At 35.2% G+C, this 10,284-nt stretch overlaps 1 pseudogene; it reads left to right on the plus strand.

Annotated features, from left to right (window-relative positions):
- Positions 1-2,564: 2,564 nt before the first annotated feature.
- On the plus strand, positions 2,565-3,238 carry LOC100460013 (ribonucleoside-diphosphate reductase subunit M2-like; annotated as a pseudogene).
- Positions 3,239-10,284: the final 7,046 nt, after the last annotated feature.

Here is a 10,284-nt window from a genome sequence, read left to right on the forward strand (position 1 = left end):
TTGTGTTCGGGGAGGTGGGAAGGATGTTGGTGAGAGTGGGAGTGTTTTATTTTTTATTTTATTTTTTTGACCATATAATTTGGTTTTATTAACTGTAAGTAACAATTAAAAAATAGAAGGCCAGGCGTGGTGGATCACACCTTTAATCCTAGCACTTCGGGAGGCCGAGACGGGAAGATTGCCTGAGCTCAGGAGCTGGAGACCAGCCTGGGCCACACAGTGAAACCTCCTCTCTACTCAAATACAAAAAGTTAGCCGGGCGTGGTTGTGTGCGCCTGTAGTCCCAGCTACTCAGGAGGCTGAGGCAGGAGAATTGCCTGAACCTGGGAGGCGGAGGTTGCAGTGAGCCAAGATCGCTCCACTGCACTCCAGCCTGGGCGACAGAGCAAGACTCCGTCTCCAAGAAAAAGAAAAATAAAAAAAAAGGCTCATAGGAATTTTAAAATTGACTACAAAATAAATAATGAAGAAAACTGACAATAGAACAGGTCAAATGTCAAACAACCAGTATACAATACAATCCATTAACAAAGGTGATCAAAATTTAATTCTTTCATGCAATGTCTCAGCATTTTTTTCCAAACATAAAGCCAGATTAATTCAAATTAACCCTCTTAAGAATATATATCAGTTCATACTTCCTTCTGAAATTAATATTTGGATGGAAAATGTATTAATAGCTTGTAGACTATCCTACTGAAGTTCACAACTCCACCACTTGATACTCACATTTAGACAAATGCTAGAATTATAACACACTACCTGGTATTTCAAAGTATAAACTACAGATAAAATCTAAAAAGAAATAAATAATAAAAAATGTTTTCTAAAAATGATGTAGTAAATATAAATGAATTAACTCAATAGTACCTACTTACACAGATATTAAACAAAACAAGAAAAAACAACCTTCAGAAGATACAACTTCAGTCCTGATTTTACCATTTAACGGAAGCAAGATCTTAGATGGTTCATTTTGTTCAAGGATGACTTGAAAATTTACAATACCACCTTAGCTCCCACGTATAAAACACACTTCAAGGGTTTTTTTCATATGAACTAGAAGTCGGGGAAAACAAGACATGAGAAATAAAATGATACAGCCCCTAACACATATTAAGACCCAGAACATGCCTAAATTTCCATTTTTTTAAATTTTTTTTATTTTTATTTATTTATTTATTTTAGACGGAGTCTCACTCTGTCGCCCAGGCTGGAGTACAGTGGCTTAATCTCGGCTCACTGCAAGCTCCTACAGGCACCCACCACCACACCCGGCTAATTTTTTATATTTTTAGTAGAGATGATTTCACCGTGTTAGCCAGGATGGTCTCGATCTCCTGACCTCGTGATACGCCCGCCTCACCCTCCCAAAGTGCTGGGATTACAGGCGTGAGCCACTGCGCCCGGCCGAACAAGCCTAAATTTCCAATGATTTAAGTTAGAATCTTCTTGCCCTGAAAGATACCCCTTTATCTTTTATCCAACTCTTATCCCATAGTACTCTACCTCACGTGGGGCACGGAATCTCATGACACTCTACCTAGACTACAGGATAAATAACAACCTGTCTTTTATGTGGTACCAACCGACTAATACCTAAGCATGCACAGGATTGATTTTAAAGTTGAAAAAACAGTATTTCAATTCATTAAAGAAAGTAAAACTTAGAAATTACATGCTTAGTCTACACGAGTTTAGTTACTTTAGTTATTTAGTAAATTTCAAATTAATTCCCGTTGGTGGTCAGTAGAATACTCTATTTGGTGTAGAAACCAAATAAATTAGGCTAGTACCTTGACAGTACAAACAATGTTTGTGATTGTAAAGCAAAAATTTTATATACAAATTAGTTAAGTAAACTTTAAAATCTGTTTGTAGCAGTGGGCTGCATCTTTCAACTGCCTGTGCTAGGATATGAATGTTTAATCCCACTGGCCCAAGCTCACTAGAGGGTTGCCACTCACTTTAAAGCCAAGACTACCACTGTCACTGCAATCCCACAAAAGCGAAAACTGGACAAGCTCTTTTAAAAGAATTTGAGTAGCTTTTGTCTTAAAATTTCTCTCTTTCTAGGTGATACCACTAGCATTATAAATCAACAGTATTGATTGTGAGGTAACTATACAGTTTTAAAGATGCTGTTAATGAACACTATGGACAATTGATGGTGTAGCTAGTTGATACACTTCAGCTGTTTTCTTTTTGATTAGAGGAAAAAAGTCAGCAAGATAACAGCATATATTAAGCTTATTTAGAAGTCGGCATCCAAAGTAAAAGAATTATCTATTGCACTTGATATCACTGTCATCTTTTGATACTCACCTACTCTCTTCTCAAAGAACTTAATCTTTCCTTCCAGTGAAATAGTCTCCATTAAGTCTTAAAAGCCAGTTCCAACTGGTTTTTAAGTCTGTCGGCCACAAACTCAATGTATTACTTCATTAAAGTGCAGTTCACCCTAATGAGCTTCACTGGCAAGTCCTCAGTGAGGAACTCCTGTTCTATCCTAGCAACTTTGATAATTACTTACTTTACTATCTGCTCTGATGGCCTGTCATGATATTTGGAAAATGTATAGGAAAGTAGAGGTTTCTTTCTGGATGGCCGAGGAGGTGGACCTGTCCAAGGACATTTGGCACTGGGAAGCCCTGAAGCCTGAGGAAAGACATTTTATATCCCATATTCTGGCTTTCTTTGCAGCATGTGATGGGATAATAGATGAAAACTTGGTGGAACAATTTGTTCAAGAAGTTCAGATTACAGAAACCTTCTGCTTCTATGGCTTCCAAATTGCTATAGAAAACATACATTCTTTAAGAGAACATACATTCAATAAGGAGAAATAAATAATCTCCTTATTGACACATATTAAAGATAACAAAGAAAGGGAATTTCTCTTCAATGCCATTGAAACAATGCCTGTGTCAAGAAGAAGGCAGGTTGGGTCTTCTGTTGGATTGGGAACAAAGACGTTACCCATGGAGAACGTGTTGCAGCCTTTGCCCTAGTGGAAAGTACCTTCTTTTCTGGTTCTTTTGCATTGATATTCTGGCTCAAGAAACAAGGACTGATGCCTGGCCTCACATTTTCCAATGAACTTATTAGCAGTGATGAGGGTTTACACTGTTACTTTGCTTGCCTGAGTGGGTGTGTTTTAAAGTTAGTCAGTAATGCCTTCTTGAGTAGAAAATATTTGGGCAATGACTCAGAGAATGTGAGAGAGTCAACAATTTGAATAATATCTAAGGAAGGAAGAGTGTTTTTAACAGAGGGAACAGCAAGTGCTGTCTCGAGACAAAGGTTTGTTTGACTGGTCATTTCAATAAATAGCAGGAAGGCCATTGTGTCTTATGCTGAGTGGGGATGAAGTGGAAAGCTGTAAGGGATAAGGACAATGAAAAATTTATGGCAAAATTCTAAGGGCCTTAAAAGCTATTATAAAAACTTAGGTTATTTTATTGAGATGGGTAGCCAGAAGAGAAATCTGAGCAGAAGAATTACATGAACATATGTTTATTTGTAAAGGATCACCTAGCTAATGTGCTGAGAATAGACATTGGAGAGAGTTAAGTACAGAAGCAGGGTGACATTAGAGATGCTATTGCAATAATCCAAGAAAGAGAGGATAGTGTCTTTGTCTAGGCTGGTTAACAGTGGAGATGATGATAAGTGGCCATATTATGTATATGATTTGAAGCCAGAGACAATAAAATCAGCTGATGGATTAGATGTGAGATACTAAAGGAAGAACGAAATCAAATATGAATGGCTCCCAGGAGTTTGGACTGAATTATTAGAAGAATAGTGTTGCAATTACTTGTAATAGCCAAGCTGGGGGAAGGATCTTATTGGAGAGGAAATTTCTGGGGTTTAATTCAAGATAATACTTGGGTTCTCTCATCATTACCTTTACAGTGTAAAGGAAGATAATCATTAAATGATTTGTAAAACGCTTGTAAAATGAAACTGAATGTGCAGGAATTCATGAATGTATTAACGAATTAGACAATAAACAAGAGTATGTGCCCTAGGCTTTGCTGTAATTCATGAGTGTTAACTGATCCACATCATGAGCCAGAGTCAGATGATACATCTGGGTATGATGAAAATAACAGAAAGATTAAACAAAAAGTTAACCAAGCCCAGTAGAGTTTGTTATTGACAACATATCAAATCAAGAGACAGTTAAAAGAGAAAACCAAGAGCTCACAGTAGAAATGTTGCATATGAGTGTATGAGCAGTGAAGCAGTAACAACAACAGCATGTGAAAGAATGACACAAAATTACAGTCCCATAGATGTGGCTTTGACCTTCAAGGATACTTTTGATGTGCCATAAAAATAATTTCAGCTGTTACACTGTAAGACAGCTAAAATGGAGGGAAAATTCCGAGAATTTAAAAAAAAGAAACAGAAAAACACAGGAAATCAGTATACTGAAGATATATCTGCACTCTCATGTTAGTTGTGGCACTGTTCACAGTAGCCAAGATTTGATGGATTACTATTCATCCAGAGTATATCATCCTCTTCAGAAGCCTCATCTATTTATTTCAGGTGGTAGAGCATCATGGTGAGGATTTGTAGCATGAAAATTTCTAGAGACCATTGGTCTGGGCTGGGCAAATATTTTTTAAAACCTCACAAGTACAGGAAATTGAAGCAAAACTGGACAAATGGGATCACATCAAGTTAAAAAGTGTCTGCAAAGGCAAGGAAACAATGAGCAAAATGAAGAGACAACACACAGAATGGGAGAAAATATTTGCAAACAACACATCTGACAAAGAATTAATTACCAGAACTTATAAGGAACTCAAACAACTCATTACAAAAAAAGAAAACAAATCTGATTAAAAATAGATAAAAGATCTGAAGAAGCATTTATCAATAAAGAACATAGAAATGGTGAAAAGGTATATAAAAATGTTCAAGATCACTAATCATTGGCGAAGTGCTACAATGAGATATCCTGTCAGTCACTCTAGTTAAAATGGCTTTTATCACAAAGGCAATAACAGATGCTGGTGAGGATGGGGAGAAAAGGGAAACCTTGTACTCTATTGGTGGGAATGTAAATTAGTACAACCACTATGAAGGACACTTTGGAGCTTCCTCAAAATAATAAAACTAGAGCTATCATATGATCCTGAAATCCCACTGCTGGGTATATACCCAAAAGAAAGGAAATCAGTATATTGAAAAGATATCTGCACTCCTGTGTTGGTTGCAGCACTGTTCAAAATAGCCAAGATTTGAAAGCAACCAAAGTCTCCATCAACAGATGAATAGATAAAGAAAATGTGGTACATATACACAATGGAGTACTATTCAGCCACAGAAAAGAATGAGATCCAGTTATTTACACAACATGGATGGCATTGGATATCATCATGTCAAGTTAAATAAGCCAGGCACAGAAAGACAAACGTTGGAGGTTCTCAGTTATTTGTGGGGTCTAAAAAAAAAAAAAAACAATTGAACTCATGGAGATAGAGAGTAGAAAGATGGTTGCCAGAGGCTGGGAAAGGCAGTGGGGGCTGTTAATGAGTACAAAAAAATAGTTAGATAGGATGAAAAATACCTACTATCTGATAGCAAAACAGAGTGACTACAGTCATTAATAGCTTCATTGTACATTTTAAATTAAAGTGTGCAATTAGATCGTTTGTAACACAAAGGATAAATACTTGAGGGTATGAATACCCAATCTTCCCTGATGTGATTATAATGCACTGCATGGCTATATCAATACATCTTATATACCCCATAAATATATACATCTACTAGGTACCCACACAGATTATAAATAACAAATTTACAAAAAATAGAAAATTAAAAAACACATTCTCAAAATCATCAAAAGCTATTGACTGTTGCTACTGCTTATTGTGTGAAAAAGATCTTCGTGGTAAAATAAATAGGCTAACCTTTAAAAAATCAGGCAATAACAAATGCTGGAGAGGATGTGGAGAAAAGGGAATCCTCATATACTGTTAGCAGGAATGTAAATTAGTACAGCCACTATGGAGAACAATATGCAGGTTTCGCAAAAAACTAAAAATAAAACCATATGGGCCGGGCACGATGGCTCACACCTGTAATCCCAGCACTTTGGGAGGCCGAGGCGGGCGGATCACAAGGTCAGGAGATCGAGACCATCCTGGCTAACACAATGAAACCCCATCTCTACTAAAAATACAAAAAAGTTAGCCGGGCGTGGTGGCGGGCACCTGTAGTCCCAGCTACTCGGGAGGCCGAGGCAGGAGAATGGCATGAACCCGGGAGGCAGAGCTTGCAGTGAGCTGAGATTGCACCACTGCACTCCAGCCTGGGCGACACAGCGAGACTCCGTCTCAAAAAAAAAAAAAAAAAAAAAAAAGCCAAAAAAACAAACAACAACAACAACAACAAAAACCATATGATTTAGCAGTCCTACTGCTAGGTATATGCCCAGATGAAATCAATATATTGAAAAGGTATCTGTACTCTCATGTCTGTTGTGGCATTATTCACAATAGCTAAGATAATGAAAGCAAACTAAGCATTCACCGATGGATGAATGGATGAAGAAAATGTTATATCTATACATATATATATATGAACATCACTCAGCCATAAAATGATACATAACAAGATGATAATAAAAATAATATAATCCTGTCATTTGCAAATACATGGACAGTACTGGCAGTCATTCAGTCATTACATTAAGAGAAATAAGTCTGGCACAGAAAGACAAATATCGCATGTTCTCATTCATACATGGGAGATTTAAAAAAACGAACTCATGGAGATAGAGGATGAAATAATGGTTACTGGAGCTGGGAAGAGTGGTAGGTAATGGAGGATAAAGAGTGGTTGGTTAATGGATACAAAGATACAGTTAGATAGAAGGAATAAGATATAATGTTTGGTAGCATAGTAGGGTGACTATAGTTAACAATCATTTATTATACATTTAAAAATAAATAGAAAAATGGGATTAGAATGTATCTAACATAAATAAATGATAAATGTTTAAAGTGATTCATATCTCAGTAACCCTGATTGGATATTATATATTGTATGACTGCATCAAAATATCCCATGTACCTCATAAATATGTACAACTAATATGAATGCATAAATATAAAGGTTAATAATCAAGAAATAATATTTCTTACATCAAAGTGTTGTTGTAAGGCTTATGTGTTGAAAATGATAGCTATCATTTTATATTTCTATTTAGCATAAAACTTGCACATATTGCTGAGTTTAGTTATTTAACTTTGGAATAGGTACTGTAGTACAGCTCCAACAAGCAGATATTAACTGCAAAAGGCAAGAGTGTGTAGGTTAAGAAGAATAAAAAAGTTAAAGTTAACCCCAAGAAGAAAGAAAAAGGCTTCTGTTATTTGCACCCTTTCTTTCAGCATTAATCAAATATTATTTTTAATTCAGGTAGGATAAATAGATTTAATATGTTGAATGGGGAGTCCATGTGACTGTCTGTGAGGATATTTGTGTATATCTTGAGTTCTAGTAAATACCTGATGTTATCCACAATATTTTAGGCAAGTCACTTTAATTCTTAACCTCTATGAGTATCAATTTATTCAGCAATGTAATTAATTGACCTAATTATTATCAGTTATCTAAGTATTTCAGGTTTTTTGTTTGTTTGTTTTTGACAGAGTCCCATTCCCTTGCCCAGGCTAAAGTGCAATGGCATGATCTCAGCTCACTGCAGCCTCCACCTCCCAGGTTCAAGCAGTTCACATGCCTTAGCCTTGCGAGTAGTTGGGATTACAGACATGCGCCACCATGCTAAGCTAATTGTTTGTATTTCTACTAGAGACAGGGTTTCTCTATGTTGACCAGGCTGGTCTTGAACTCCTGGCCAGTTATCCAAATATTGCTAAAATTTCTTCTTCTTCTAAACATTCCATGATGATATGATTTAAATGAATAGGGCCCAATGTGTCTTAGAATGACAGGATCACAGTTTTAAAAAATCTAAATGACTAGACTAGCACTATGTTTTTATTTCTTTGTTATTTCCTTTTTCTCTAGAGATGGTGACATGGATTCACCTTTGAGAGAAGAAAATATCTTTGTTCTAGGGTAAGAGAAAAAAATGAATGATCCTTTTAGTTTTGCAAAATTAAAACTAGATCTCATTATAAAATGGAATGCCAAAGTGTCTGGGTAATACAGAAATAGCAAGGTAACATCTATGCAGCTCATAAAACTAAATTGATTATATCTAATCTCGAGGATTTGGGACGAGGTTAGTAAAGTAGGTGAACCATAGTAAGACTTACAGGAAAATGTTGGCAGGCCAGGGCATAAGATGAGAAGAGAAACGTAAGATTACTTGGCTGGACTCTATGAGCAAATATAGGTAACATACTGTTTTAGGACAGTTTGTGAAGAGTAATTTATTTGTGTTATACTCAGTTCTGCAGTAGGTATTGTTAAATATTATAATCTGGTCTTAGCTATAACAGTGGTAAATTGAGACAAGGATTTATGCCCATACAAGTTTCAAGGCAGTAAAGGGGATAGCAATAGATACCAGAAGGAGTACTGTTATTACATAGCTTAAAAATTATATGTAAATTAAAATCAGGTAAATTTCAACAAAGAAAAGACCAGAAATGAGTGAATTATTCCAAACACTTAAAGAACATCTAATACCAATGCTTCAAAAACTTTTCCAAAAAATAGAACATGGAACACTTCTCATTCCATGAGGCCAATGTTATTTTGATACATCAAAAGAAAAGAAAACTTGAGATGAATATCCATTTTGAATATGTGTAACAAATCCTAAATTACATAGTAGCAAACTACATTCAGCAATAAATAAAAATAATTATATATAGTGACCAAGTAAGATTTAGCCCAGAAATTCAAGGTTGGTTTAATATCCATAATTCAAATAGTGTAATACAGCATATTAAAAGAACAAAGAACAGGAATTATATCATCATCTCAATAGATGGAAAAAATGTATTTAATGATATCCATTTTTTGTTTAAAAAATACTAAACAAACTAGGAATAGAAAGAAACTTCCTCAACCTAACAAAGGGAATCTACAAAAAACTCAAATATAACATCATACCTAATGATGAAAGAATGACAGTTTTTTTCCCCTAAAAACAAGGAAAAAATGAAGATGTTTGTGTTCACCACTTCTATTCAAAATTGTACTGGAAATAATAGCCAGGAATATTTAAAAATATAAAAGGTACCCATATCAGAAAGTAGTAATTGCAAATATCTTTTTATTTACATATGACATGAGCTGTATATAAAAAATCCTTAGCAATCCAAAAAGAAGCAGTTCAACCAGGTTGCAGAAAACAAGATTAATGTAGAAAAACCAATGATATTTCTCTATACCAGTAAAAACATAAAAAATGAAATTAAGAAATAATTTTATTTACAATCAAATACCTAAAATAACAAGAGAAGTGCAAAGCCTATACACTGAAAACTATAAAACATCATTAAAATAAATTGAAGAGGGTAACTTTGAATAGAAAAATATTCCATATGCATGGTCCAGAAGATTTAATATTATTCACATGGCAATACTCTTCCAATGGATCTACACATTGAACACAATCCCTATCAAAACCCGAGCTGGCTTTTTTTTTTTTTTTTTTTTTTTTTCAGAAAATGATAAGCTGATCTTAAAAATCATATAAAAATGTAAGCAATCCATAAAAGCCAAAAGAATCTTCAAAAAGAGTAATAAACGTAGAGGACTCATACTTCCTCATTTCAAAAGTTATTATAAAACTACAGTAATCAAGATATTGCAGTACTGGCATAAGAAGTTTCAATACAGATATACATATACGTATACATATATATATACATATACATATACATGTATAATCAACTGAATAGAATTTAGCATCCAGAAATAAATCTCACATTTATAGTAAACTGAATTTTAATAAAAATGCCAAGATAATGGGAAAAATATTATCTTCAATAAATAGTATTATAACAAGTGAATATCCACATGCAAAAGAATGAATTTAGACCTTTACCTCAAACCATATAAAAAATAACTCAGGGCCAGGTGCAGTGGCTCACGCCTGTAATCCCAGCACTTTGGGAGGCTGATGTGGATGGATCACTTGAGGTCAGGAGTTCGAGACCAGCCTGGCCAACATGGTGAAACCCCATCTCTACTAAAAATACAAAAAATTAGTGGGCCATGGTGGTGGGTGCCTGTGATCCCAGCTACTCGGGAGGCTGAGGCAGGAGAATTGCTTGA

This window comes from Pongo abelii, chromosome X, assembly GCF_028885655.2.
Source record: "Pongo abelii isolate AG06213 chromosome X, NHGRI_mPonAbe1-v2.0_pri, whole genome shotgun sequence".
Classification (NCBI taxonomy): domain Eukaryota; kingdom Metazoa; phylum Chordata; class Mammalia; order Primates; family Hominidae; genus Pongo; species Pongo abelii.